The following is a 27598-nucleotide window of genomic DNA, read 5'->3' as shown; positions in this document are numbered from 1 at the left end:
TGTGTGTGTGTGTGTGTGTGTGTGTGTGTGTGTGTGTGTGTGTGTGTTTTTAGTCATCATTTGCCAGCCTGCATCTTTTATGAAAGCCTCAGAGCAAAGCAGCTGCAGCAATCTGGGACAGTATCCTTCTGCTTTCTGCAGGGTCTAAGATGACCCAATAGAAATGGCAGGCACCTGAGCTTTACAGAAATCACCATCACCACCCCCTAGTTTTCCAAGGACCCCCTAACTTTCTCCTTAGAGGAATACTCAGCAATACACCTGCTCTCCTCCTTGTACCAGAGGTGCAATGGAAGCACCATCCTCATTCAAACACCAAAGCCTCCCTACTCATATCCCCCCTAAAAAAGTAAAAACCATGCATGCTTCTCCCCCTTTACCCTTACCAACCCAGGGTTGAACTTGAGGTGTATGGGTAGGGGGGAGGATTTTGGGAAAATAAGGTCAGAATAATCAGGACAAATGAGCAGAGAAATGTCCTTGGTTTCACTGCCAGATAAAGAGTCCTTGAGAAAAGAAAACGTTCTTCCCAGAAGATATATAAGCCTGTCTCTTAGGTCAATCCAACCTTGTGTCTGGTTAGACCTAGCTGGGGGCTTTGAACCAATTCACTGATAGCTAGGCATTTGATAAAGTTAGGATTATGCTCTGATATGAGTATCTAATTGTATTTTAGCTCTGGGTCTATGGTCCAAGTTATTAGAGGGCAGAACTATCACTAGAAGGAGAAAACCGGGGCAAGATACTATTTGCAAAGGATTTAGCCCAGTGCCTGGCACATATTATTGTGATTCAGTCATGTCCAACTCTTTGTGACCCCATGTGGGGTTATCTTGGTGCAGATACTGGGATGGTTTGCCATTTCCTCCTCCAGTTCATTTTATAAATGAGGAAACTGAGGCAAAGAGGGGTAAGTGACTTACCCAGGGTCACCCAGCTTATAAGTGTCTGAAGTCAGATTTCAACTCATAAAGAGGACTCTTCCAGACTCTATCCACTGTGCCACATAGCTATGATGTTAAACTCAAAGAGGGGGCCATTACATTTTATATAAAGCCCCCTGGGGGCTGTATATTAACTTAGAAAACCACATATTAACGTTCTCTGTGTTCTATTTTGGAGAAGGAAATGGCAAACCACTTCAGGACCTCTGCCAAAAAAACCCCAAATGGGGTCACAAAGAGTTGGATATGACTGAAACAACTAAACAATAACCAATGTTCTGTTGTATTTTATTTATTTTGCCAAATATTTTCCAACCCCATCTTAATCCAGTTCAGACCTGCACTTGGGAATGGGGCTGATTCTGAGTTTGGCACCTCTGATCTAAAGGACGGGTCACTTTCCTGCTGGACCTATCTGCCCTACTATTCCTTACCCCTCATCCTCCAAGGATTTCTATCCTAAGTAAAAGATTTTCTAATTGCAGTTGGACTGAGTCAGACACTGGGAGCCAGAGGAAATAGAGAAGTCCAGTGGTCCCATCGGCCAATCAATCAACATTTATTAAGTGCTTGTCGTTGTTTGTCCTCTGTTCTTGAAGAGGATCAGGACACCGGGAAGGTAAGTGCTGGTTGGGATCATGACAAAGCCAGGCAGAATGGCAAGGGGGTAGAAAAGGGTCCCTACTCAATGGAGTCTATGAGAGACCATAGCCTTAGCTTAGGAGTTGGGACAGAGAGTTAAGGCAGCAGCTGGAAGCCTGGGCTTCTAGCTGTCACCTGCAGCTGTTGCTGGGATAATTATGGTCTTTTCCACTGGGGGCATTTCAGACCAGCCTGCCTGGTTAATAACTTTTCTGAATTTCAGGGGCGTTCAAGGCCCTTGAATTTCAAGGATGCATCTTTGATCAGGAATCCTAATTCTCTGGGGCCTTCAGCAGGTTTGCATCATCAGGACTGGCAGAGGAGCCCTTAGGCCACAGAACAACCCCAGGTTTTGAGGACAGGCCTCAGGCTAGCTCCCTTCTGGGTTACAGGGGCCCCAACAAGGGACAATACAGCTTTCTGTTTCCTCTCACCTTGGTTGCCAACAACTAATGGAAAGTAAAGGAGTCAGTAACTTCCCCTCCCTCTTTAACTGCTGAAATTTGGAGTTGGGAGATAGGGCATCAAAAGGTCACTCTTTTAGCCCAAAGAGAAAGAAGATCTCAGTACAAATCGTAAAGACATCAAGACTTTGAAAGGCAGTGGAATAGAGGTGGATAGAGTGCTAGGTGTGGAGTCAGCAAGAGCTGAGTTCAAATTCCACCTTGGACACCTACTAGCTTGTGTGACCCTGTGCAAATAATTAATGTAATTAAATTAATATAATATTAATAATAGTTATAATAATAATTAATATAATTAAAATAAACTTAGATCTGTATCTCAGGATAGGGCTTCTAGAGACATCACATCCCCTCCAGCTCCTTTCTTCAAATGCCCCTTCTCCAAGTCAATCCACTGAGCTTTGGGACCCCACCCTGGGGCTGAGCCTTTCTCACTGGTAGATGAATGAATGCAAACTCATCTAACCCATTTATATAAATGGCCTCAGCTCATGCTTCACATCCCATTCAGCCTGGGCATCTGCTCTACCTCGGTACAAATATATCTCCTTTGCAACTCTCGTTCTGGGAATAGTAATCAAATCAATGTTACCATTGCTTTAAGTTTCTTTTTCCTTTAAATTTAATTTTATTTCATTTCAGTTCTAAATTCTCTCCCTTTCCTCTCTATGTACTCCACCCATTGAGAAGAAAAGGAAAATAAAAACGATTGCAAATATATACAGGCATGCAAGACAAATTTCTATATTAGTCATGTTTAAAAAAAAAGAAAAAGGAAAAAAAGAAAGAAAAATGCTTTAATCTTGCACTTAGTCTATCAGTTCTCTATCTGGAGATAGATAGCATGTTTCATCAAGAATCCTTTGGAATTGTGGGTAGTTATTGTGTTGATCAGAGTTACAAGTCTTTCTGAGTTGATTATCTTTACAATATTGCTGTTATGCCCTTTCTGGCTCCTCGATCGCCATGGCACCCGTTAAGAAGTCTGTGATGAAGGGCGGCAAAAAAAAGAAGCAAGTCCTCAAATTTACTCTGGATTGTACCCATCCCATGGAAGATGGGATTATGGATGCAGCTTATTTCGAACAGTTTTTACAAGAACGAATCAAAGTGAATGGAAAGGCCGGCAACCTCGGGGCGGAGTTGTGACCATTGAGAGAAGTAAGAGCAAGATCACCGTGAAGTCAGAAGTGCCGTTTTCTAAAAGGTATTTGAAGTACCTGACAAAGAAATACTTAAAGAAGAACAATCTTCGCGATTGGCTTCGGGTGGTGGCCAATAGCAAGGAGAGTTATGAGTTAGGGTACTTCCAGATCAACCAAGATGAAGAGGAGGAAGAAGAGGAGGATTAAACCCTCTTGGGTCTAGAAATGTTTTGTATATGATCGTGAATAAAACTTGAACCAAAAAAAAAAAAACCCAAACAATATTGCTGTTACTATAGAAATTGTTCACATGGTTCTGCTTCCTTCACTCTGCATCAGTTTCATACAAGTCTTCCCAGGTTTTTCTGAAACCATTCCCTTCATCATTTTTCACAGCACAATGGTATTCCATCGCATTCATATACTGTGACCTGTTCAGCAGTTCTCCAACTGATGGGCATCCCTTTAGTTTCCATTTCTTCATCACAACAAAAAGGGCTGATATAAATATTTTTGTACATATGAATCCTTTTCCTCTTTCATTGATCTCTTTGGGGTAGAAATGTAGTAACAGTTTTGCTGGGTCACAGTGTAATCCTTTCAGGGCATAGTTTCAACCCATACATTTACTAGTTATGTGACCCTGGGCAAGTCACTTAACTCTGCCTCAGTTTTCTTATCTATAGAATGAGCTATAAAAGGAAATAGCAAAATATCTCAATATCTTTGCCAATAAAACCCCCAAAAGGATCACAAAGAGTTGGACAGGACTGAAAACAACTAGACAGCAAATATTGAATTACTTTTCTCTGAGCAAGTCACTTAATCTTGCCACCACCCTGGGCAGCTCTTTAAAAATATTGGTTACTAAACAGTTGTTGATCTACATTGATAGGAGAAATCCCACTATTAAATGTTTAGTAAATGCTTGCTGATTGACTAAATATTTGTTGACTGAAAAAGTGAGAAACAGAGAGGAGAAAGAGAGAGGTTCCTTTCATCTTGGGGAGAAGGGATGCTGTCTAGGAAGATTTCAAATGGAGGAAATTTCCTGAGTTGAGACTTAAAGGAAAAGAAGAATTTGTTTTTGTTTTGTTTTGAATTCAGGTTTGAAAAGCAACTATTATGATAATTTAGTTACAATATGAATCCAGGAGAACCACTAACAGAGTGTGGAGAGGGAGAGATGGAGACAGAAGAGAAAAAGCGAAAAGGAGAAAGGAAGAGGATGAGGTCTGTATAGGATTTCAGTTGTGGAAATAGCTAAATCCCTTAGTTTAAACATATACATAACAATAGCTAGCACTTACAACACTTTAAGGTCTGCTAGGGCAACTAAGTGGTACAGTCTATAGAGTGAATGGCTTAGAGTCAGGAAGACCTGAGTTCAAACCCAGACTCAGACACTAGCTGTGTGACCCTGGGCAAGTTACTTAACCCTGTCTGCCTTGGTTTCTTCATCTGTAAAATAAACTGCAGAAGGAAATGGCAAGCTATTCTAGCATCTTTGCCAAGAAAACCCCAAATGGGGTCATAGAAAGTCTGAAATGACTAAACAACAATTTAAGCTCTGCAAAGTGCTTTACATCTATTATCCCTTTATAGTCTCACAAAATCTGGGTGATTGTAGTCTAGGCAGTAGACTAGGTCAGCTAGGGAGCCCTTGGAGTTATAACAATATGGATCTCTTCCTGATCCTTGAAAAGTTCGTGAAGCTCACCACATCATCTCAGAGCCTCCCAGAGCAAATTCTTGACTATCATCTCTGACCTTAACCCTTGATAGGAATAACAAAGTTGGGGGTGAGGAAAATATTTACTGCTCAACACTCTGGTGCTTAGCACAGTTTCTGGCACAAAGCAGGAGCTTAATACATGCTTATTGATTGATTGCTTCGTTGAAGAAGCAGCCCCGATTAAAGTTGTTTTTTTTTTTTTATGTAGATACAAAAACAATGGGGATCAAGCAGAATGCCGTAAGAAAAAGATGTTTTAAGGGTTAAGGCAGGAGGAACAGGATGAGCCACACATAGAATAATAGGATTAGAGATGAGAGGGACCCTGGAGGTTATCTAGTCCAATTGCCTAGTTTACAGATAAGGATACTGAGGCCTATAGAAGTCATTTGTCTACCTTCATATATGTAAAAAGAAGCAAAGCTAGGATTTAAACTCACATCCTTTAACTGCAAATCTCACAATCTTTCCACTATCCTAATATAAAAGGCATTCCAAAAGTCTTAGTGAGACATAGGTGCTACAAATGGGGAGACTGAGTCTGAGAGGTTGAGTGTCTTGTCTAGGGTCACAGAACCCGTCCACTGCCCCAGCTGAGTTGCTCCTAAGGAAGTTATGTGCTAATTAGACGAGATAACTCCTAGAGGGGAAAGGGTTTTCAGCAGGGGGCCATGATCCTTAGGGCACAGAGGCAAAGTAGATCGTGACAAATCTCCTTTGGCGTCACTTCCACTGATAACAGTTTCTGATATTGACTCATATGACAATGCCAAGGATTTTGGTGAGAAGAATGATCTTTACTGCAACATTAGTAGCTGTGACTGCTGCAGAGGTGTTTGGCCAGGTTCCATGTCCACAGGGGTTGCTTTCCTGGATAACTTAGGGGCTGGGCAAGAGAAATGAAAACAAAGTGGTATTTTTCCCTCAAGGAGGGAGAGATGGTTTTCAGCTGGGGGTAATGTGGATCAAATAAAAAAGATACATTGTATCTGTAAAGCACTTACTGCTTACAAAGTATTTTCATATCCATTAATAACTAGCATTTATATAATGTTTACTGTGTCAGACTCTGTGCTAAGCACTTTACAATGATTATCTTATTTAATCCTCCTAACAAATCTGTGAGATAGGTGCTATTATTATCACCCCCATTTTACAGATGAGAAAACTGAGGCAAACAAGTTAATACCCAACATCATTCAACTAATTCATATCTGAGGTTAAATTTGATCTCCCTGACTCCAGCCTGGTGCTCCACCCACTTCACTACCTATCTGCCTCCTGACATTACTATTATCATTAATAACAAAAGATAGAAACTAGGATAGGACCTAGGATTTCCTTGTTACTTCCACATAGGAACTCTGTAATTTCTAATCTTAAAGAAGTAGTACCTGGACAGTCCCTGAGAGAGACCCTTTTAAGAGGTCAAAACTATATAATAATAATTAATGTTTAAATCATAATATTAATATATTTTAATTTCTAATATGGAAAATATGCTAGATAAAAACCACATAAAAAAAGCTCTTTTGGGGGGAAAGATCCCCAATATTTTTTTGTTTTTCTCCCAACAATTTTTAAGTGTAAAAAGGAGTCCTGAGATCAAAAAGTTTAAAAATCAGGGTGGCTAGGTGGCACAGTGAATAGAGCACCAACCCTGGAGTCCTGAGGACCTGAGTTCAAATTTGGCCTCAGATACATAACACTTACTAGCAGTGTGACCTTGGGCAAGTCACTGATAACCCCAATTGCCCTGCCTTTCCCCCTCCAAAAAGCAAAAACAAACAAAAAAGTTTGAAAATCCAAAGTCTTAGAGAATTGCCTGGAACGTTGAGAGGTTAAGTGAATGGGCAGGGCCACACAGTCATCTTTTGTCAGAGGCACATACTAAATTGCAAGGCCAGTTCCCTACCCACTAGACTATTCAGAATGTCCCTAACGCAAGCAAGAACAATAATGATCTATCTTGCACTGCCATGGAGCCATTCAGGAATATAAGAGCTGTCCTCTACCCTGCCTGTGACACCTTCCTGCACTTTTCTCAGAGGTGACCTCCATAGACTGACCTCATAGAGAACCATTCAGATGGCAGATCTGTCCATTCAGAGTGTGGACATTAGCTTGATCCAAGAATGGAACACAGGAACAATGAAGCAAAGAAACTTTCTCCTCTCCACAGTCTGATAACATTTGTTATCTAATGCACAAGCAGAAAAATCAGATGATTATGAAATTGAAGTCACAGGAGAAGTTACAAGTGTTATATGTAAGCAGTGCAGGGCTTTGCCAGAGGGCTTCTTTGCTAGAGAAAGACTTAATTTTAGTGCCTTTTATAACTGAAATATCACGAAGACACAGAGACCGAAATGGAAGAAGTACAACATTGGCTGCCCTTTCTAAATTACAATATTCTTTTTTTCCATTTCATTAAAAAATCATGCAAAGTTTTCTGTTGAAATCTGGTTAGTAAATTTCCATTTTCCCTGATGTTAATCAGAAGGTCTTTTATTTGTATATTTTTGACAAATGGGTTCAACACTGATTGAAATTCTTTAGAAGATTTTTAAGTGGATTAGAAAATATTGCTTCTGGGGGCGGCCAGGTAGCACAGCGAGTAAGAGCACTGCTCCAGTGTCAGGGTGACCTGGAGATTGAATCCCGGGCTCAGACACTTAGCACCCACCCAGAAACACCTGGCCATGTAACCTTGAGCAAGTTACTTAACCCCAATTGCTTTAAAAAAAAAAAAGAAAATATTGCTTCTAAGTTATTATTTTTTTTAACGTGCAGAATGAGGATTTTTAAGGGTGACTTTTTATATCATTTTCAGCAACAAAAGTTTACGTTAAACAAAAATTTTTTAATCACAAAATTGTGGTGGTGGTGATGGTGGTAGTTTATCCTTCGTTCTCAAAGAGGACCATAACATCAGGAAGATGATGTCATGACTTGCAAGTGAATTGGATTTAAATGAGGGAGGGCTGTGCAAAGTCACCAGCCTCACTTTCTCCTCTGGAGCCATCTGAGTCCAGTGGTCAGATATAGATCAGGACAACTGGAGATGGCCCAGTAATGAGAAAATAAGGGTTAGAGGAGATGGCAAAAAAAAAAAATAGATAATTTCAATTACACAAAATTGAAAAGCTTTTGTGCAAGCAAAAATAAAGAAATCATAAATAAAAAGTGAACAGGAAGGAAATAGGAAAGAGGGGTATACTAAGATCATGGGCTTAGTGCCCCCAAAATTTACATTTTAAAGATTATAGCCTCATACTATCAACAGCATGTATTTTAAGGCACCATATACATTCATGTCAAGTTTATTGTTAAGAACAATAGACATAAATTCTTGCTTCTAAAGATCTCGATCATTTCCAGTTTTTTTCTACTGAGTTCTTGACAGATTTGAAGAGACTTGTTTTTATCTTGAAACATGGCTGAGGCAAAGCTGGTACTTCTTAGTGGAATGAACAGCTCTGCCATTTTCTTCTCCTTCAATACCCACATTATCTCTGTTATCTTCACTCGGAGGTTTCTTCGGAGCAATGTTTTTAAGTCACTTATCTATTTTCTGAGACTTAGTTTAGAGAAAGCTAAATAATATAATCTGCACACCCACTTGATCTAAACTGCCCCATGTTGCAATGACTGAAAATGGCTGAGGCCTGGCACCTTCTCTGTTTTGTGGAACTCCTACTATTTCCTCAAGTTACCTCACATCTTGTATGGGAAATGTGACTGTCTTGACGTATGGATCAAGTGAGGCTGCCAACATCAATTCATATATTAAATATTAATATAATTTAATTTTTTTAGGTAAAATAGAAATTCTCATATTGTCATATTAGTCCAATATATCATTTACATCACTTGCTGTTGTTGCTTAGTCATGTCTAGCTTTTCATTACCCAATTGGGATTTTCTTGGCAAAGATATTGAAGCAGTTTGCTATGTAGTTCTCCAACTTGTTTTAAAAGAACTGAGGCAAACAGGGTTAAGTGACTTTCCCAAGGTCACACATCTCACAAGTATTTGAGTCTGGATCTGAAGTCAGGAAGATGAGTCTTCCTGACTTTAGTCCCAGCACTCTAGCTACTTCAGCACCTAGCTGCCCTACCCCTCTTGAGAGACCACTAATCTAATCTATCTCCCCTTATTTTTTAGTTTAAAAATTTTTTAAATTTATCAAGTTTTTTTGCCCCCTCCCACCTCTTACCCTACCCTGGAGGAAAAAAAGAAGAAAAACAAAACCCTTGTAACAAATACGTATACTCAAGCAAAACAAATTCCTTTATCATGTCTAAAAACAGGTATCATCTTTAGATACATCCATCTTCTCTCTGTCAGGAGGTGAGTAGCATTCTCTGTCACCAGTCCACTGGGATCATAATTGTCACACTTCAGCATTGATCAGAATTCTTGTCTTTCAGAATTATTCATTTGTACCATGTTGTTGTTATAATCTAAATTGTTCTCCTGGTTCTGCTCCCTTCGCTCTGCATCAGTTCAGATCAGTCTTCATAGGTTTCTCTTCAACTATCTCTTTCACTCTTTCATAATTTCTTACAGTAAAATTGTATCCCATTACATTAATATGCCCTAGCTTATTAAGGCATTCCCCAATTGAACTTCTCCTTAGTTTCCAATTCTTTACCACTACAAAAAGAACTGCTAGAAATAGTTTTGCATATATAGGACCTTTTCCTCTTTCTTATTCTCTTTGGCTCCATTGACCCCATTTTACAGATCAGGAAACTCACATCCAAGGAGGTGACTTGACTTAACCTAGATTACATAGTAGTTTGATTTAGAGCAGGAGGGGATATTGAAGACTGTCTATTCCAGCTTCGTCATTTTACAAATAAGGTCCTGGATGGTTAAGTAGCTCACTTAAAATAACAGAGTCAGTGGCTGAATTAGAAATGGATGTCCATTGGATATCTTATGTCTAATGGATATCTTAAGCTCAACATATCCAAAATTGAACTTATCATCTTCCACCCTAACCTTTGCCCTGCCTCCTATCTTCCTTATTACTATAGAGGGAAACACCATCCTCCCAGTCCTTCAGGGTCATACCCTAGGAGTCATCCTGAATTTCTCTTTTTCTCACCCCCTATATCCAATCTGTTGCCAAGGTCTGCTGATTCCACCTTTGCAACGTCTCCTGAATATGCCACCTTCTCTTTCTGACTCTGCCACCCCTCCTGGATTATTGCAATAGCTGCTGGTGGGTCTGCCTGCCTCAAGTCTCCTCATTCCAATCTATCATTCAGTCACTAAAGTAATTTTCCTAAAGCACAGGTCCAATCATGTCACTCCACTATTCAATAAACTCCCTATTGCCATCAGGATCAAGCACAAGATGTTTGTCAAAGCCAAACCTTGCCCCATCCTACCTTTCCAGTCTTCTTATATCTTACTCCCCAATTCATACTCTTACATCCAATAACACCGGCCTCCTGACTGTCCCATAAAGAAGATACTTCATCTCTTGGCTCTGGGAATTTTCTTTGGTTGTCCTTCATGCCTGGAACACTTTTCCTTCTCCCCTCCAGCTACTGACCTCCCTGGTCTCCTTTAAGTCCCAACTTAAACCCCACTTTCTACAGTTTTCCCCAACTCTTCTTAATTCTAGAACCTTCCCTTTGTTAATTATTTCCTATTTATCTTGAATATGGGTTGCTTTGTATATATTTGTTTGCATTTTGGCTCCCCATATGATTGTAAGCTCCTTGAGGGTGAGGACTGTCTTGTGCCTCTTTTTGTGTCCCCAAGGGTTTGGCATAAATACTGACTGACAAATTAGAACTAGGAGTCAAGTCTCCCTGACACCCAGTCCAAATTATCTTTCTTATGCCACCCTGCTTTGAAAATAATACTAATATGGATTAATGCTATCATTTCTGTTCCTGCCTGAAGTCCAAAGCAAGATTCATAAGACTTTAGAGCTAGAAAGAATCTTAGGGCTCATCTCTCCTAGAATGGCTCTTCCCTTCCTTAGTTGAACCCCCTGAACTCAACTCTTTGCCTGCCAAGACCTGCAATATCCTTTAGACTTCTTCCATTTTGTGGGGCTTTTTGGACTTCTTGTCTTATACCATATCAGTCATCAATTTGGCATGACAACTAGGGAAGTGCCCTGGTGATTAAAGGTCATTCTTAATAAGGTATTATCAGGGTCAGCCAAGGAGAATGTATCTGCAGTGGTCAGATACAGGCCCAATGTTATCCTGGATGATAGAAGAATGTTTGTAATAAATTTACAATCACATAAACCAAAGCAAGCAAGTAGTACCTTAGGGAGCTAGAAGGAAATTCCAAATTATTGTGATGAGTAGGAAAATCAAGCACATTTATTTTTAAGTGGGTTATAGGTCCAGCTGAGCACAGGGTAATTTGCAAAAGAATGGAAAAATAACTATAAAAATACAAAATATAGTTTCTACTAATTGCGTGCCAGCTGGAGATAAAAAAATGTTTTGGAGGACTTCAATGTGGGTCTAATTTTAGGGTAGTGCTGTATTTTTTAGGTTGCTGGAAAATCATATGTGATATTTCTTTTTATTATTTTTATTTTTATTCCCTGTTTGCTTTGAAGAAGGAAGGTGCAATCTACCTTGTCAGTCAAGTGATGTGGAGCTGAGAGGTACCAAAAAATTTGCCAAGCAATCCAGGATCTGTTTAATTGGCTGAGAAAATTTGACCCAGCTGGCCAGCTCATGCTATTTGTGATTTGGGTGAATCTCAAATTGAAGGGTGTCCTTTTGAGCTAGGCCAAAGTTCCTATTCTCTTCAAGAGTCAAGAGGAAATCATATAACCTAAAATTAGAGGTTCCAAGCTAGACCTAGAAAATGGTAGTGTCTAGATATTGCAGTTTAAGGCATCCAAGGTCTGGATCATTTTTTTTTTTTTAAAGCAATCGGGGTTAAGTAACTTGCTCAAGTTTACACGGCCAGTTATTTCTGGGTGTGGTGCTAAGTATCTGAGCCCGGATTTGATCCCCAGGTCATCCCGACACTGGAGCCGGTGTTCTTACTCACTGAGCCACCTGGCCGCCCCTTGGATCATTTTATTTATATTTCTGATCACCTTACTTTGGTGCATCATTTATGAAGCTACATATTCTCTTCAGGAATACCCTGGTGGGTCTGGAGCAGGTGTGAGGAACCTATGGCATTGAGGCTGCATAGGTCCTCAAGTGAGACCCTTTGATAGAATCCAAACTTCACAGAACAAATCCCCTTAATAAAAGGATTTGTTCTGTAAAACTTGGACTCTGTCAAAAGGCTGCACCTAAAGACCTAGAAGGCCACATGCGGCCTTGAGACCACAGGTTCCCCACCCCTGCCCAAGACAATATTTAAGGGAGCAGCTATAATTCTAGTTCAAGTAGATCAGAGTGGTGAATTCTTCCCCTGGCAAGAATGAAAGTTTCTCGTGGAGAAGGATGGAAGAGGCTAGAGGGCAGGCCACACAAGGACAAGCCTTAGCTATATGTGGCTCTTCTATACACTTATTTCCACTCTTTGTTATTACATAAGAAAGTGATAGAAAAATTTTGATAATAAAAATGCTAATAAAATAATATTAATAATAATAAAAGAGGACATTTTTTTCAGGGAGAAAGTTGTTAAATATTTACCAGCATATTCTGGTCCTTCCAATTCAGCGAACTCTCTCCTAGTTGTTTGGGAGAATTGGGTCAAGTTCACCTTTGGACAAAAGCTACACACTGAGTCAGGCAAGGATCATGGATTTAATAAGGAAAAGGGGAGTTTTCAATTATGTGTAGTTGATTTTTTAGTTCTCAGGTCACAGCCAAGCAGTTTCTAGGCCCTGGTATGGGAAAATGTTTTATATTTTTTTGAAAACTTATTATTATACTGTTTATTTATTTATTTTTTAAAGCAATCAGGGTTAAGTAACTTGCTCAAGGTTACACGGCCAGGTGTTTCTGGGTGGGTGCTAAGTGTCTGAGCCCGGGATTCTATCTCCAGGTCATCCTGACACTGGAGACGGTGCTCTTACTCGCTGTGCTACCTGGCCGCCCCTATTATACTGTTTAAACCGAATTTTATGTGACTAAATTTTGCTTGCATCATTTGCTGTCCTGACTGACCTCTGCAACTCTTTGGGAATGCTAAAGATGACTATAAGGAATCTCTGGGTTCCTTCAGGTTCTGGACCCAAAAGATTTACATCACCATGCCCAGGTCTTGTTTTGGGTCCACCCAAGTCTGTGTCCTGGACTCCTCTTGTGTTTTAACTTCCATTCAAATTTTATTGAATGTTTATATTTATTGCAAATGCATTTCAGCCTTCTTTGTTTGCAAGTTGCCCTTCTCAGCAAGGATATTCCCCTGTGTCATTAGGTTGGTGTGAGAGTACCTTTGTCAAAATCCTATGTAATGTAAACCTTTTAAAGCCTGGGAGAAGGATTCACACCTCTTTCTAGTTCTCTCTCTATAAACTAAATGACCTAATAAATTTCTGTCTAAAACCATTTTAGATTTTGGAATTTGTTCTCTCTCAAACAACACTGGCTAATGCAAGATACCCAGATGAATCAAACAGGGAGGACAAGTAGAGGGAATGGAAGCTTTCAGAACATGGCAGGTGAGAGTGTTAGGTAGGAAGAGAGAACATGCCCAGTGCTGGGATCAGAGGCAACACAGGATAAGTGGGCTTTATAGGTATCAGAAGGACCCAGATAACCTAGAAGTTTTTTTAAACTATCATAGTTATCATTTTAGTAACTCTTTTTATTAATAATAATAATTATTCTTAGCTGACATTTACATAACTCCTTAAGGTTTACAAAATGCTTTACGAATATTATCTCATTTTATCCTCACAATAACTCTGAGAGGTAGGTATTATTATTCTCACTTTGCCAATAAGGAAACTAAAGCTGAAGGGAGTTAAATGAGTTGCCCAAGGTCATACAGCTAGTAAGTATCTGAAGTAGGTTTTGAACTCTAGTCATGTGTGTTACAGGGCAGCTAGGTGGAGCAGCAGATAGATTGGTAGGCCTGGACTAAGCAAAACCTGACTTCAAATCCAGCCTCAGACACTTACTAGCCATATGACTTTGGACAAGTCACTTAACCCTGTTTGCCTCAGTTTCCTCATCTGTAAAATGAGTGGAGAGGGAAATGGCAAACCACTCCAATATCTTTGCCAAGAAAACCCCAAATGAGGTCACAAAGTGTCAGACATGACTGTAATGACTGAATAACAACAACTTCTAGATTACAACTCCTACATTCTATCCACTGTGTAGCTTTGGCAGCTATTATTATTATTATTATTATATTGTTGGCATAGTGAATAGAGCATTGGATTTAGAGTCAGGAAGACATAAGTTCAAACATAGCCCCAGATACTTACCAGCTGATACTATCTGGGTAAGTCATTTAACCTATGTTAGTCTCAGTTTCCTCAACTGTAAAATGCAGATCATGATAGCACCTACCTCCTAGGGTTGTTGTGAGGAACAAATGAGATAAGATATGTAAGGTGCTTTGCAAACTTTAAAATGCTCCATAAATATTAGCTACTTCTAATACTAATGCCTTGCCTTTCTTTGTCTGTTGCTTTGGAGTTTTCAAAGCTCTCTCACTTACATTATCTCTTTTGATCTCTACAACAAAACAGTGAGGGTGATAGCTCAGGCAAACTAAAATCACACTTCTAGTGAAAGGTGGAACCAGGAGATAGGTCAAGCCTCACCTCGAATAGAATGAAGAGAACTTTGTACACAGGAACAGAAATATTCTAACACTGATCAACTGTGAAAGACTTGACTACTTTGATCAGTACAATGATCCATTACAATTTCAAGGGACTCTTGATGAAAAATACTATCCAGCCCTTCGAGAAAACTGATGAATTTTGCATGCAGACCAAAGCATTTTTTTGTCTTTAGTTCTTTTTTTTTGCTTTGCTTTTTTTTTTTTTTGGTAACATGACTAATGTGGAAATATGTTTTGCATGACTTCATATATATAATGGATATTGTATTTCTTGCCTTCTCAATGGGTGGAGGAGGGGTGGAGGGAGGGAGAGAATTTGGAACTAAAAATAAAAAACTCTGAAGAGCTATATAAGTCTAAAAGTGTTTTCTCACTTCTAGCCTAATGTTCCTTCTATGCTTCACTCAGCAGTTTTTTTTAATTCACTTTTATTTTATTTTCATTTCTGAATTCTTTTCCGAAACCCCCTTTCCTACCCACTGAGAAGGTAAGAAAAACAAAACCCATTACAAATATGAATAGTCATGCAAAACAAATCCCAGCACTAGCCATATCCAATTAATAAAGAAAGAAAAAGAAAAGAAGCTTAAATCTGCACTTTCGAGTTCATCATTTCTCTTTATTTGTAGGTGGGTAGTATTTTTGATCCTGAGTCCTTTGGAATTGAGATGAGTCATTGTGATGATCAGAGTTACTAAGTCTTCCAGAGTTAATGATCTTGACAATACATATGTTAATTTGTCCCCTCATTCTGCTTATTTTACTCTGCACCAGTTCATATAAGTCTTCCCAAGTCTTTCTGAAACCAAGACCTTTAATATTTCTTATAGCACAATAGTATTCTATCACATTCACATATCACTCCCCTATTAATGGGTATCCCCTCATTTTTCAATTCTTCATCATCACAAAAGAGCTGCTATAAATATTTTTGTACAGATAGGTCCTTTTCCTTTTTCTTTGGGATATAGACCTAGTAGTGGTATCAGTAGTTCAATGTATGTACAATTTAATAGTTTTGGGGGCATAGTTTCCAGTTGTTCTACAGAATGGTTGGCCTAGTTCACAGTTCCACCAACAATGTATTAATGTATCTATTTTCTCACATTCCCTCCAGAATTTGTCATTTTTCTTTTTTTGCTAATTTAGCCAATCTGATGGGTGTAAGATGTACCTAAGAATTGTTTTAATTTGTATTTCTCTAATTATTAGTGATTTAGAGCATTCCCCACCCCCCACCCCCATGGCTATTGATAGCTTGTATTTCTTCCTCTGAAAACTACCTATTCATATGTTTGACCATTTGACCATTTATCAGTTGGGGAATAGCTCCTTTTCTTATAAATTTGACTTAATTCCTTATAATCTTAGCCATGAAACCTTCATCAGAGAAACTTGCTGGAAAAATATTTCAACCCTCCCTGATTTTTTGCTTTTCTCTTCCTTTTAGTTTCATTGGTTTTGTTTGTGCAAAAACTCTAATTTCATGTATTGAAACTATCTATTTTGCTTCTGTGAATCTATATTTCTGTTAAAAATATGAAATGCTTCATGGATTTGATAGGGTGCATGGGTACTTGTGCTTGGACCCCAATTTCAAGATTGCATTTCTCCCTAGCTTCTAAACACTATCCCTGACAGTTTTCCCCCAGCCCAAGGACACTATGCCTAGCAATTACTCATGAGTAGTATCCAGTAAGACAAACTATCTTTCCCCATCACAAGAACAAGCTGACCTCTGAAGAAATTCTCTTGTAAAAACAGGACTATCTTGTAACCACAGAATTACCATGTATTGATTTCCAAAGTTATCATACTCAATCCAGAGGTCAAGCTATAGACATCAACTCTCAAAGCTATCTTGCTACAAACATAAGGGACCAAAAATACACCCCTGAGAAACTCCTTCCCTTGGTTTCCAGTAGCAAATGACGACAGTGACCAAGGTTGTAAGTTATTACCTAATTAGTATATCTGCCAGATAATCTCCTACTTTTCCTATATAAGTTTTAGCATCATTCCTGTTAAGTTGCAAGTTCCCTAAGGAACTTTGCCTGCCATATTGGCATTACACCTTGACTTAGAGTGTTTGAGTCCATGAATTCATTCTGGACGACTCTGTCCAAGATTCCAGTCCTTGAGGCGGGGGAGGGCCCTGCACCCCTTAGACTGAATCAGATTTGCATGTTATTCTTGCACACAGGTCACAAAGCTTTTTTTTTTTTTTTGCATCTTTCCAATTTTAGTATATGTACTACCAAAGGGAACATTCAGCAGTTCTTATCAGTGTAACTCAGTTGTATGGGAATGGTCTTTCATATTCTTTCAAGCACTTAGGGTTATAATGGCCCATGATGACTTTAAATAACATATACTTTGCAGTTACCACATTTCTTTTTCCAAAACCATCTGCAACTTCTACATCAAATAATTTTTTGGAAACTACAATTTTAAGTTGTAATTATTACATTTTTGTTGTTACCTTTGGTTTTTATTTTTAATTTTGAAAAAGTTTTATTATGTTTTTTGTTTTTGTTACATTAACTTCTCCCCCTTCTTCCCTACTCGGCAAAATTTACTTTGTAAACAAAGCTTTAAAAAAACCCCACAATTCAGCACACCCAACCACCACAAAAATATTATCTCATTTGATCCTCATGATCTATAGAAGAGGAAGGGAACTCCTATTCTTTTTTTGTTTGTTTTACAGATAAGGAAACTGAAGTTGAGAGAGGTTAAGTTACTTACCCAGGATCACACAGCTAGCAATCTGAGACAGGATTGGAATTCAAATTTGTGTCATTCTAAGTCTAGCCACCTAGCTGGTATTAAAGGGAATGTAGAGGGCCTGAAAGTACTTGCAGATCTTCAGTAGAAGAAATAGAAAAGCTTGGTTTAGCACCTAGTTTTAGTGAGAAGAATTAGGAATGGTCAAACAAATTGTGATTCATGAATGTAATGGCATATTACTTGTAAGAAACCATGAATATGATGAAAACAAGAGAAAATGGAAAGAAGTAAACTGATATAGATAAAGAAAAATAAAATATATATATAATATACATACATATGTATATATGTGTGTGTATTGAGAGGGGAAGGAGTGAGGGAGGGAGAGAGACAGAGGAGGGAGACAGAGACAGAAAGACTACAACAATATAAATGGAAAGAATAGCAAAAAGAAAACAATCAGACCTGAAAATTAAATTATAATGTTCAGGTTTGGTCCCAAAGAAGAGTTATAAAAAGGCACCTCCCTCAATTTTTCTTTTGTTGTTATTTTTTTTTAATCAGTTTTGCTAAACTAACTCCCCCCCTCATTTTTATCCTTTGTTACAAAGGATAACTCTTTGAGAAATGGGAAGGGATATATTGAAAAATGTAGGTAACGGAGAAACAAGAGATATCAATAAAAAACATATTTTTGAAAAATAAAATGGCAGAGGAAGCTACAGGATGGCCCATTTCCACTCTCCCCTTTCCCCCTCGATTTGGCTATTCTCCAGGTAAGCTCCTCCCTGGTTCCAGCCTTTCCTAGCAGGCCAGTGACCTGGCTTTGCAGGCACACCTCATGGTCACGCCTTCTACCCTAGTTGCATTTTGTGCTGCCACAGGGACAAAAATAGCAAGTTATGCCTCTAGAGGATATTGTTCTGATTTCTCAGCCCAGAATCTAAAGCCTTCCACAATCTGGTTTCAGCTTACCTATCTAACATCAACTCCTTTGAATTTTGACATCATTACCTGCTCTGTGCTCCAGCTAGGTTAGTCTCCTCACCACCCTCCTGAGCTCACCAACTCTGCATCCTTTGCTCATGTCATTCCTTCTAGGCAAATACCCTCCTTGATCCTTTCATTGTGCTCCCAGCCCTGACCCTTACTTTCTGGACTTGAAAACCAGGCCTTCTTTACTATTGATCCTGGAACTTTCCTCAGTGCCTGGGGCCTCCTTGCCTTGGAACAGACTACCAGCCCTGGAGTCTGCTCACCCTGGAATACTCCACTACCACCTTTCTCCTGTTGTCGACTTCTTCCTGGGACCTCCATTTTGTAGAAGGGCCGGATCAGCCTGGCTTCATTCTCCATCAGGCCCTGTGCCTGACTTTGTGGATTTCAAATCCATGGAGGTGGGAGTGGGGTGGGGAACTTCCTCCTCCCCTTTTTGGTTCCTTTCCTTGTGTTGTCTTCCCCCATTGTCTTTCTTTTTGTTTGTTTTTGTATTCCCAGCATTTAGCCCAGAGCTTGGCATTTAGTAAGTACTTAATAAATCCTTCTCTCCCTCCCTTGTTTCTTCCTTTTCTTCCTTCTTTCCTTCCCTCTTTCATTCCTTCTTCCCTCTGAATTAAAAGGATATGAGCAAAGCAATGTGTTGAATCCAGAGTAGCATTCAAGAGCCAGAAACGTACACAGACCTCCTAATTTATCTATGACTTGGGATCACAGATTTAGAATTAGATGAGACATCAGAGGTCATGAAGTCCAACTTCCCTTATTTTACAAATGGGGAAACCGAGGCCTATAAAGATTAAGTGGCTTTCCCAAGGTCCCATTGCTAGTGTCAAAGGTCAGATTTGAACACAGTTTGTCCTGACTCCAAGCCTGACACTGACACCATACTTCCACCAGGATGTAGATACTGGTGAACAAAGCAGGATGGTAAGTCGAAACCTAAACAGAAAGCAAGATCTGGATACATATGGAATTTGAGCAGCTGATGCTTGAACATAGTGAAGGAATTGGAAAAGGGGTAAGGATACTAAACATATTTCTGTTTCAGGCAGGAAGCTTCTTATTTGCTTTCTGCTATAGGTGGGGCTAGCCTAGACCTAGGCCTCACTGGTCTCTCTTTCCTCTGAGCTGCATTAGCCCTACCTTTCTGGTCTCCTTACTTCCCCACCAACAGCTGTTTTTCAACCAGTGACACCAGCTTCCTGGCTATTCTATGAACAAGACACTCCACCTCTTGGCTCCAGGAATTTTTTCTGACTGGTGTCCTGCCTGGAATGCCCTCCCTCCTCCACTTGGACTGACCTCTCTGGCTCTCAATTCCCAGCTAAAATCCTACCTTTTGAAGGGAGTCTTTTCTAATACCTCTCAATTCCAGTTCCTTCCCTTGCTGTTTCCTACTTATCCTGTACATAACTTGTTTGTACATATTTTTTATATGTTGTTTCCCCCCTTAGATGGTGAGCTCCTTGAGGGCCAGGACTGCCTTTTGCTTCATTTTGTATCTCTGGTTCTTAGCACAGTGCCTGGCAGATAGTTGTTGTTTAATTAAATGCTTATTGACTGACTGACTATAACATGAAGTTAACCATTTATTTCTTTGTATTATTATTTAACTGTTTTAAATGAAAATCTTGTCCCCTTAACAAAACTTTAAGTTCTGTGAGCATAGCTACTTCTTTATTTTTGAAAGGGGTAAGGAAGGGCAATTGGGGTTAAGTGACTTGTCCAAGGTCACATGGCTAGTGTTAAGTGTCTGAGGCCATATTTGAACTCAGGTCCTCCTGACTCCAGGGCTGGTGCTCTAGCTGCCCCCAAGCATATCTACTTCTACTGATCTTAGAAGAGTGTTGTACACATAGTAATTGCTCAATAGGTATTTGGCTAATTTATTTTAAAACAATGGCTCTGTCCTATAGTTAAAGTTCAAGATGTTTCAGTACTCCAAAGACATGTGATTTCATCTGTGTGATCACAGCTCCTATTGAAGCAAAGTCAGCCTCTTTATACATCAGAAGGCACCTATGAACTATCATGGTATAAAGCCAAGCACAAGCAGCTTTCCAGAGGACTGCTACTGTGAACAGCTTTCAAGATTCTGACTACACAGAACTCTCCATTTATTCAGTAACAAATTAAGGCAAAACATTCACAGAAAATCAAAATACAGCATTCACCATGTCACAGCTCAACAACTTAACACTAAAATGGCCATGTAGTTTTCACCAAAGTGGTCACATAGTTTTAAACAAAGTACATTCATTTAGTAACTCAATCATTTAGTAAGTCCTTAATTCAATCACAAAGTACAAAGGTTAAAGTTCTCTTTTAAACAAAGTGCATTCATTTAGTCAATCACAAAGTCCACCCCTAGGTCACACCATCTTAATCTCTTCAATCAAAAAGTCTTCCTTCTTAAACAAAATACATTCATTTAGTCAATCACAAAGTACAAAGGTCAAAAGTTTTCCACCCCTAGGTCACAACTAAATCACAATATCATCAGTCACCAAGAACCTTCTCAAGGGGCAGTGGAAAGCACAAAGCCATCCACCCCTAGGTCATAACTAGGTTACAATATCATCAGTCAGCATTAAATACCCAAGGAGATGTCTTTTCTATCTTGGCTTGAGGCAGGCTCTCAGCTTCCATGGCTCCTCTTCCATGGTCCAAGCTCCTGCCTGAATCCAACCAACTGCCACCTGAGTTCAAAGGCAGACAGCTCCCAGTTCCTTGTCCAGCTCTCTGTGCAGTTCCTGTTCCACATTGAAGCTTACAGTGTCCAGTCCACCCCAAATCCCTCACAGTCTCTGTTCCTGGGAAGACAAAGTTCAACAAAGCCACAACAACATTCATAGACATTAACAAAACCACAACAACATTCACACACATTGCTGGCATTTTTATCAATTCACTTTCTGCCTGTGGAATCAACATAGACCCAAAACATAAAGATAAAGTACCAGCACCACAGTCATGTCTCCTCAGTTCTACGCAGCTCTGGCTGGCTCTCAGAAGTTCTCAGGATCCTGGCAGTTCTCTCTCTTGCTCAGCAATTCTCGTTCCCAGGAGTTCTCTCTCTTTCTTCAGCAGTAGCTGTTCTTCCTCCACGATGCTGCTCCCAGAAGTTCTGGCCTCTCTAAGCCTGGGCTTTTCCCTATACACAGCACCAGCTCCTCCCTGTTCAGCCCTGTCTCATCATGTCAACAAGTCCATCCCACTGTGAGATTCACAAGCTCTGGGTCTTAACACTTAACCTGAAACCAAGTGATAAGTACCTGTTAGCTTGCCAATACAAGGGGACATTCAAATTCCATTACCATTACACATGGTTAGGTCATAAGGGAATATAAAGTGGCCAAAATTTAAAAAAATGATCAAGGAGGGATCACAACAAATAGAGAAGAAATAAAGGAAACTATCAGATTTATTACACATAGCTGTATGCTTTTGCAAATGGTAGCATGTCAAAATAGGTCAAAAGATGAAGTCCAGAAGCTAGTAGCATAGAGAAGCTGACTCTTTGACCCATGAATCAATCACTAAGCATTCACAGTGGTTATTAAGTGTCCAGCAAGGTACTAAGTGTGAGGGTATGGTTCGAAGAAAAGGCAAAAATAGTTCCTGTGCTCACAAAACTGATATTCTAATAAGGGAGGTGACATATAAAAATCAGAATGTAGGGGCGGCCAGGTAGCACAGTGAGTAAGAGCACCAGCCCCAGAGTCGGGATAACCTGGGATCGAATCCAGGCTCAGACACTTAGCACCCACCCAGAAACACCTGGCTGTGTAACCTTGAGCAAGTTACTTAACCCCAATTGCTTAAAAAAATCAGAATGTAAAAGATAAATAAATAGTAGAGGTCAGGTAACAAAAGGATTTGTTCTGTGAAGTTTGGATTCAGTCAAAGGGCTGCACTTGAGGATGTAGAGGTCCACAGGTTCCTCTCCCCTGGACCAGATACTTTACCAGGTATGCTAGGGATGCTTTAGATTGACAGCCTCAGGTGCTTTTTATGGTCCACTTTCATTCATTTAGACCCAAACTTGACCATTGGTTGTGAGCAAGGGGCAAATTCTAGGTCTTTCTTTATGCTATATATTCTCTGCTTGACTCTTAAGGAGTGTAAGAATTTGAAGATCTTCCCTGTCCCTTAATGGGCCTCTCTTGGAACCCAACAAGAGAAGCTTGCTTAGAGGAGGCTTGTTTTTCACCACACCTTTTTCTATTTTGTAATTAGGCAGTGGGTCATGAGGGTTGTGATATTCTCTGACCCTGGAGAAGTTTGTATATATACCTATGAAATGAGGTTTTACTTTGGGGCTCACTTATAGGAAGAGTTGTGTGATTTGGCCAGATGAGACTCTGGGAAGCCATTGAGCCCTCCAGATTTGAAAACCCAGATGTTGGTGCTTCTCTCTCTGGTAACTAGCTATGTGGGTATGTGATGGTCAGACAGCTAGAAGTCCTGTCTGTTAGTCTGTTGAATTGTGTTATTTTCTGTCTGAATTTTTTTTTGTTTGCTTATACCTTCTGTGTATTTTCACTGAAGTTCATTCAGGGTGCTGACTTTTCCCCCTGAACTAGGTAAATAATATATATTTGATTAAAGTAAGATGGTTGAGCCCTTTTGAGTTGCTTTCCTTTAGAAAAACAGATCAAAGAACCTGTGCTAGCAGCCATCCTGGGTATGCTAGGGTTCTTGCTGCTACAAGGAGTCAAAAGCAACGGACTATTTCTGCTAGTACCTATTTTTAATATTATGTGCTTTTATGCATGTATTTTTTAAGCAACAGTTCTTTTTGGTATGTCCATATTCTAATGCACATTCATAACTTTTTTTAAGGCAACAGTTCTTTGCAGTATGCCAGCATTTTATTTATTCAACATTCATATGTCAACATTCATTTTTTAAAGTGCTATCAGTACTAGAAAGGGTAGCAAGGAAAACACTGTCATCAAGAGGAATCCAGGTCTCAGTGAGAGCCAGAAGATGGAAGGAGTCAGAAAAGAAGAGTTTTAAGATGAAAGCAAGTTTGTTCATTATGGCACAGGAGTTCCAAAGGCACAGTGGAAGGGGAGGCCAGTCCTGTATCAGAACATTTTGTGTGTGTGGAGGGGAGGAGAAGGATGGGAATGAGGGAACAGAAAGCTAAGGGTGGGGTGAGGGGGCTATTCTTTGGCAGCTAAATGTTCAGTGTCACAAGGATGGAGAGAGGAGATGGTGGGAGTATACAAAGCACTGGGAAATGAGTCCCAGCAGAGAAACAATGAAATCCATTGATAAAGGCAGATCTCCTCATTCTCCCTTGTGCTACACATACAATCAGTTGCTTCTTATTTCTACTTCAACAGCATCTCTCAGAATTGTCCTCACCTCTGCTCCACTAATGGGACCACCCTAGTTCAAGATCTCATCACCTCTCTCTTAGACCTCAGCAACAGTCTCCCAATTAGCCTCAAGTCTCTCCCTACTTCAATCCATCCTCTACACAGGAGCCAAAGCGTTTTCCTAAAGTTTGGATCTGCTCAGGCCATTCCTCTATTTAACAAATTCCAGGGACTCCTTGTCACTTCCAGGATTAGCTACAAGCTCCCCTTTCTGGCTCTTCACGTTCATCACCACACAGCTCCCACCTTCCTTTACAACCTTGCCATAATACATGGAGCCAAACTGGCCATCTTGTCCTCCCTCCATCCCCCATCTTTGCATTGGCTGTCAGTACCTGGAAGGTACTCTCCCCCTCACTTCTACCTCTTAGCAGCCCTGGTTTCCTTCAGACTCAGCTTAAGTACCATCTTCTACACAGTGATTCAGGGGATAGAATATTGCATCTGGAGTCTGGAAGATCCTAGTTCAAATCTGGCCTCAGACACTTAATAGTTTTGTGACCCTTGGCAAATCACTTAACCTCTGTCAACTGTAAAATGAGGATAATAATAGCACCTACCACATGGGGTGGTTATGGAGATCAAATGAGATCATAATTGTAAAGCATCTAGAACTCAGCAGGTACTTAATAAATGCTTGTTTCCTTTCCTGTGTCCCTGATTTTAATGCCCTCCCCAAATAAAGGGGGGGTTAGTATTGATTTTGGCTAGTATTGCTCTTGTATATTATTTGTATATGCTTATTTATGTACATATTGACTCCCTATAGAGTGTAAACTCCTTGAGTGCAGGGATTGTTTCATTTTCAGAGCCTCTATGAGTGTAGTGCATGGCAGGTGTTTAATACGTTCTTGAAGATTGGTTGATTGAAATGTTCTACTTACTGACACTCTAAAAAACTATTATAGGGGTGGCTAGGTGGCTCAGTGAATAGAGCACCTGCCCTGGAGTCAGGAAAACCTGAGTTCAAATCCAGTCTTAGACACTTGACGCTAGCTGTGTGACCTTGGGCAAGTCATTTAACCCCAATTGCCCTGCCTTCCCCCCTCCAAAAGAAAAAAAAGGAGTTAAAAAACTATTATAATTCTTTACGTTTCTTTCTTTCTTTTTTAATATTAGTTTCAATTTTAATATAGTAAAAATAAACATATAAGTAAAGGCTCGCAAACAATAGTTTTTAGGGTACCCACAGAGTAACCTAAACCTGGGTTAGCTTCTGTAGAGAGTACCATGTACAAGAAGGGGATACCTCAGATGCTCCATACCAAAGGGAGTCTTCAGAAAATTAGATAATATAATAACAGTGTTTATATGGAGCAAGCAAAAAACTATCAAGGGAAAATGAGCAGTGGGCAGGGGAAGGAAACCTTACAGTTCCAGCTCTCAAATTATATTATAATGCTATGATTGTCAAAATGATCTGGTACTGAATTAAAAATGGAAAAAGAGAACAAATTAGATCACTTGGAACCCTAACCAAGTGCATGCTATAGATTATTGTTAGTTAAATCAAAAACTACCAGATATTAAATGATTCAGTTTCTTAAAAATTATTGTGAACATGGAATATAGCAGAATGGTGAAAAATAAGAGAAGATACACAGCTCTCTCCATATACCATAACAAATTTGAAATGGATCAATGATTGAAAAAAAATCATCAAAAATTAGAAGATAACGTGATGATGGAAAGGTGAAAAATTCTTAACAATCAAAAAAAGAAATTATAAGAGATAAAATAGATTAGTTTGATTATTTAAAATAAAGAACTTTTGTTCAATGAAAAACAATGCTTCTAGAATCAAAAGAAAAGTTATAGAACTGGGGAAAAAAATCTTTGTAATAAACAATTCTGGTAAAAGTCGGACATCCAAAATCTATGAGGAATGAACAGAAATTTCAAAGGGTAAAATCCATTCCCCGGCAGGTAAGTGCCCAAAGGCTATGAGTGAGCAGTTTTTGGAAGAACAAAATGTAAAACATCAACAGTCATATAAAAAATGTTCAAATTTTTCTAATAATCAAAGAAAAGCAAATTCAAACAGTTACCTTATGCTCATAAAACTGGCAAAAATAAGATAAGATTAAATTAGTGTTGACTTGGTTGTGAAAAAAACAGGCACACTATGACACTGTTGGAGAGTCATGAATTGATGTGATCTGGTTAGAAGCAATATGGGGGCGGCCAGGTGGTGCAGTGAATAAAACACCGGCCCTGGAGTCAGGAGGACCTGAGTTCAGATCTGGCCTCAGATACTTAACACAAAAACTAGTCGTGTGATCTTGGGCAAGTCACTTAACTAACCCCAATTGACCTCCAAAAAGCAAAAAAGGGGAAAAAAAAAAGAAGAAAGCAATATGGAATTATATAATACAGCTATGTAATTGTTCCTGCCTCTTGACACAATGATTCTATTACTAGAGCTATATTCTAGGGATGTTTACTAACAGGACAAGAAAAGACATTTTGGAGAGATACGAAAATATTTCTAGCAGCACTACTCATATAATAACCTTGTCAAATACCCAACTAAGTTACATGAATCCAACTACATGCACTCAGGAGAAAAAAAGGAGAGAGAAATGACTTAAATAGTGCAGCTGATGCTGCCTGCCATTCCATGCAATTAGCTTATGTTAGCTAATGAGTGTGAGATGGGAGACATGAATATACCATTCCCTAAATCAGTCTTGGTTCCTTCGTGCCTATCATACATGGTGTGACCATATCCTCTTGCTGAGTATGATTTTAGAATTTCCTCTTAATCACACCTAATCAGTCTGTTAACATTTATTAAACACCTACTATGTGCCAATCACTATACTAAGTGCTAGGGATACAAAAAGAAGGAAAAGACCATCCCCAAAGAATCTGTACTCATTCTGCTTAGGCAGGTGGTAGTTAAAAAGGACTGCCTTAGCTTGTCTCCATAGCATCCCTAGTCACCTAGAAGGTATCTGCTGTGTTCCCTTCAACTTTCTCTCTCTCTCTCTTTTTTTTTTTTTGCTTTTTTGGAGGGCAATTGGGGTTAAGTGTCTTGCCCAGGGTCACACGGCTAGTTTTTGTGTTAAGTGTCTGAGGCCGAATTTGAACTCAGGTCCTCCTGACTCCAGGGCCGGTGCTCTACTCACTGGGCCACCTAGCCGTCCTGCTCTCTTTTCCTTTCTTGCCTCTTGATGGAGCAAGAAGAAAAGTAATATGTTGATGTGATCACTCCCTAATATAGTCCCACTTATGTGTGAAGCCCTATCAAAAGGGTTTCCGCTCTAATCATCAGTTTTCCTGTCTGCTAAGTCTTTGTCCTCTTCTACTAGAAAAGACAAGATAGCATCACATAGTGGATAAAGGGTTGGCCTCAGTGTCAGGAAAACAGGTTCAAGCCCTTCCTCTTATATGAAATGGCCATGTGACCATGGGAAAGTCACTAAACTCATATTACAACTCTCTAAGGCTACAACTTAGAGTCACATAAGTGTGTCTTTTTTTTTTTTTAAAGCAATCAGGTTTAAGTAACTTGCTCAAGGTTACACGGCCAGTTATTATTTCTGGATGTGATGCTGAGTATCCGAGCCCGGATTTGATCCAGGTCATCCGGACACTGGAGCCGGTGCTCTTACTAGCTGAGCCACCTGGCCGCCCCTAAGCAATTGGAGTTAAGTAACTTGCTCAAGGTTACATGGCCAGGTGTTTCTGGGTGAGTGCTAAGTGTCTGAGCCCGGGATTCGATCTCCAGGTCTTCTCAACACTGGAGCCAGTGCTCTTGCTCGCTGTGCTACCTGGCCGCCCC

The 27598-nt window shown here is 39.7% G+C and overlaps 1 protein-coding gene and 1 pseudogene across 2 annotated transcripts in view; one reads left to right on the top strand and one right to left on the bottom strand.

Moving 5' to 3' along the window:
• The window catches only part of CUTC (cutC copper transporter), a 304182-nt gene that overhangs the window by 114045 nt on the left and 162539 nt on the right, over positions 1-27598 (bottom strand). The window lies entirely within an intron of this gene.
• LOC138145438 (large ribosomal subunit protein eL22 pseudogene) lies at positions 2998-3471 on the top strand (annotated as a pseudogene).

Source organism: Petaurus breviceps, unplaced genomic scaffold, assembly GCF_028583685.1.
Source record: "Petaurus breviceps papuanus isolate PSGF00001 unplaced genomic scaffold, PetGlider_PUasm1.0 90740, whole genome shotgun sequence".
NCBI classification, from domain to species: domain Eukaryota; kingdom Metazoa; phylum Chordata; class Mammalia; order Diprotodontia; family Petauridae; genus Petaurus; species Petaurus breviceps.
This window is presented reverse-complemented; position numbering and strand designations above follow the sequence as displayed.